The 4,321-nt window shown below is 36.1% G+C and overlaps 1 pseudogene; it reads left to right on the forward strand.

Annotated features, from left to right (window-relative positions):
• Nucleotides 1–373: 373 nt before the first annotated feature.
• Nucleotides 374–3,707, forward strand: LOC142621302 (uncharacterized; annotated as a pseudogene).
• Nucleotides 3,708–4,321: the final 614 nt, after the last annotated feature.

The following is a 4,321-nucleotide window of genomic DNA, read 5'->3' on the forward strand; positions in this document are numbered from 1 at the left end:
AATCAAACTTAATGCGCTTACTAGTTTGAATACATTTTTTCAATGTTCAAACTTCAAAGTAATTGTTCCCGTCAATAGAATTGCAACTTTTCCAACAATAAAAAAAAAAGTGCTCCTCAATTTTCTTTTTGATGTATTATCTATTTATTGAGCTTGGAATTTATGTCCATCGGTCCTTTTTCCTTTGCAATTTATGTTCATGGGTCTTTCTTTTCCACATGAGAATAGCCAAAGTCAATGATCATGTGGAAATACCTGTTCTCTTTGCCATTAACGACCAACTGGATTTGTATTTAAAGAAAGAGAATGATGAAAATTTATAAACAGAGATACTGAATCAGATCCTTAATTTTCATTAGCTTCAAAAAAAACCATGGCATTCACTAGCTTCAAAAAAGTGTTTTCCCCCATTTCTCTATTCATGTTGGCCCTGTTACATGTTTCCTTTGTTGCTGATTCTGTTTCTGTGGACAATGAAACCGAGATCGATGTTCTTCTCAATTGGAAAGCCAGTCTTAAAAATGAAAACCAGTCACTCCTGCCTTCATGGACTCTCCTTCCTAATAATAATGCAACCAATTCTTCCAACAATCAAAATGCAAGCTCAAATCCATGCAGTTGGTTCGGTGTTTCATGCAACCATGCAGGAAGTGTTATCAGATTAAACCTGACTAACTCAGGCTTGAAAGGTACTCTCCATGAATTTTCATTCTCATCACTCCCTAACCTTTCATTTGTTGACCTCAGCATGAATGAACTATTTAATATAGTTCCTATTGATATTTGTTACCTATCTAAACTCATATATCTTGATCTATCCTTTAATAACTTTTCGGGGAAAATCCCACCCCAGATTGGCCTACTGATCAACCTTGAGGTCTTGCACCTCGCTAAAAATCAGTTAAGTGGCTCAATTCCTCCAGAAATAGGTCATTTAAAGTCTCTTACTGAACTTTCTTTGTATGCCAACAATTTCTGTGGATGCATTCCCGCTTCATTAGGCAATTTGAGCTATTTGGTTGACTTTTCTCTCGATAGTAATTTCTTTTCGTGTTCCATTCCTATATCTTTAGGTAATTTAAGCAACTTGGCTTATTTGTACCTCTATGATAATCAACTTTCTGGTTCCATTCCTCCACAAATTGGAAACCTTACCAATTTAGTTGAACTGGACATAAGTAACAATAGTTTCTCCGGTCCCATTCCTTATAGTATTGCAAAATTTGAAAAGCTAACATTGTTGCATATGAACCAAAATCAGCTCTCTGGCTCCATCCCCCTAGAAATTGGAAATCTAAAGTCTCTCATATTCTTAAGCCTTGAAACAAATAATCTTTCTGGCTTAATTCCCACATCTTTAGGTTCTCTTAAAAACTTAACTCTTTTACACCTGTACAACAATCAACTTTCTGGTACCATTCCTGAAGAATTAGGAAACTTAACGTCCATAATTGATCTTGAACTAAGTAGAAATCAGTTGAATGGTGCTATTCCAATTTCCATTGGTAGGTTGAGTTGCTTAAGAGCTTTATTCCTTCGTGATAACTAACTTTCTGGTCCCATTCCACAAGGGATCGGAAACTTAACGAAGCTGACTGCACTGCTGCTAGATGCCAACCACTTCACTAGCTTTTTGCCTCAAAACTTATGCCATAGTGGGTCTCTCCAATTACTAAGGGCAGACAACAACAATCTCACAGGTCCAATTCCAAAAACCTTGAGAAATTGTACAAACTTAATTAGAGTCCACCTTGAAAGAAACCAACTCTTTGGAAATATATCTAAAGATTTTGGTGTCTACAGAAACCTACAGTACATGGACCTGAGTTACAATAGATTTTATGGTGAAATCTCACACAATTGGGGCAAGTGCACACAACTAACCACTCTAAAGATTGCTGGGAACAATATTTCTGGTCGTATACCAGTTGAAATTGGAGACTTAGTTCAACTCCAAGTACTTGATCTTTCTTCTAACCACTTGGTTGGGGAGGTTCCAAAGGAATTTGGAAAGTTGACTTCTTTGTCGAAGTTGACGTTGAATGGCAATAAACTTTATGGTGGTTTACCCTTGGAGCTTGGATCATTAATAAATCTTGAGTATCTAGATCTATCCACTAATAGGTTTGGCAAGGCAATCCTGAGAAATATAGGGAACCTTTTGAAACTACATTACTTGAATATGAGCAACAACAAGTTTATCCTTAACATTCCAGTCCAAATGTGTGAATTAGCTCATTTGTCCCAACTAGATTTGAGCCTTAACTCACTCGAAGGAGAGATACCCTCACAAATCAGCAATATGCAGAGCTTGGAGTTGTTGAATGTATCCCATAATAACTTCTCCGGTTTCATTCCAGCTGTTTTTGAAAAGATGCACGGCTTGTCGTCTATTGACATATCCTACAATGAGTTAGAGGGTCCTCTTCCCAACAGCCAAGCATTTCATGATGCTCACATTGAAGCATTACAAGGTAATAAAGGATTGTGTGGAAACATTACGGGATTGCAACCCTGTAAGGCCGGACATATCTCAAAGAAGGGAAATAAAATCATTTTCCCTCTCTTGGGAACACTTTCACTTGTATTGGTATTCTTGGGAATATTCTTCATTTTAAAAGGAAAAGGGCAAAATCCACAAGAAAATCAAAACACATACACTGACAAGGAAGAAGTGTTTACAATATCAACTTTTGATGGAAGAACAATGTACCAGGAAATCTTTGATGCAACCCAAGGTTTTGATGCTAAGTTTTGCATTGGGGAAGGAGGATATGGAACCGTCTATAAAGCCCAGCTAATATCTGGAGATACATTTGCAGTTAAGAAACTCACATCCTTGTGTAATGGTAATATTTCACAACAAAAAGAGTTCTTAAATGAGATAAGCGCATTAACAGAAATCCGGCATCGAAATATTGTAAAATTGCATGGCTTTTGTTCACATTCACGTTTCTCAATTTTAGTTTACGAGTACCTTGAAAAGGGTAACTTGGCCTCAATGTTGAGCAATGATGGAGGGGCTAAAGAATTGGACTGGAATAAGAGGGTGAATATCATCAAAGGTGTGGCTCACGCTTTGTCTTACATGCATCATGATTGTTCAACACCAATTGTTCATAGGGACATATCAAGCAAAAATGTTTTGTTGGATTCAGAGTACGAGGCTCATGTTTCAGATTTTGGCACAGCTAAGATTCTTAATCAAGACTCATCCAATTGGACTTCACTTGCCGGCACATATGGATATGTTGCACCAGGTAATGTACTTACTTGTTTAATCAATATAGAACATAGATCATATGAATACATTGGCATAATATTCTACTTTTTTTTAGAGCTTGCTTATACAATGAAGATAACTGAGAAATGCGACCTATTTAGCTTTGGAGTTTTGGCTATTGAAGTGATCAAAGGCAGGCATCCTGGTGAAATCATCTCCATTCTATCTGCTTCAACTGCGGAGGATAATTTCTTGTTGAATGATTTGTTAGACATACGCCTTCCACCTCCCACTCTTGAGGTTGAGAATCAACTAATACTCATCAGAAAGTTGGCAATTGCATGCTTGCATGCTAATCCAAAATCTAGACCAACTATGCATATGGTCTCTCAAATTTTATCAAGCTGAAGTGCACTTTCCTAGAGCCACTAAGACAAGCAAGGATATGAAATAAGACACTATATTTTGTCAAATTTATGTTGTTGAAGGCAACTGTTTGTTTAAGATTATGTAATGCATAGATTGCTACTAGATGTTTGATTGCATGTATTAATAATGTGCTTCTAGTAATACAAATTTCAAGGCATTGTGATTATACATGTTTGATTAGCTATTATTAGGGTTTTTGGCCCCGATAGTAACAAAGTTAACCATCTCTTGACCAAATAATTAATTAATTCACTTATGCTTTAGATCTAAATTGAATAGCAACACACAAACATGCATCACACAAAGACACCAAAATGATGACCTAAGAAAACCGATGAAACAAACTATTTCATAGTAAAAACTTGGGGGATTTAATAATCAATTCCCAAGTCAACAAATCCACTAGAATATTATTGAAGTGTATAAAAAAAGATTAACCCTAACTTGAATGTATCATGACAACACACAGCATCAAGACTATGGGTTCTTCTATTCTCAACTTGTTGCATGTGAATGTATGCTCAAGACTTCTAGAACAACTCTGAAAGATTTGTACCAATAAATTAAATGTAAACTAGAAGCAACAATTTTACTTTGATCATAGGATCTTTTGAATAAACATAGGTCTCTAGTTGATGCTTCAAGAGTGGATGGAAAATTTAAGATTTG

This window comes from Castanea sativa, chromosome 12, assembly GCF_040712315.1.
Source record: "Castanea sativa cultivar Marrone di Chiusa Pesio chromosome 12, ASM4071231v1".
Taxonomy (NCBI): domain Eukaryota; kingdom Viridiplantae; phylum Streptophyta; class Magnoliopsida; order Fagales; family Fagaceae; genus Castanea; species Castanea sativa.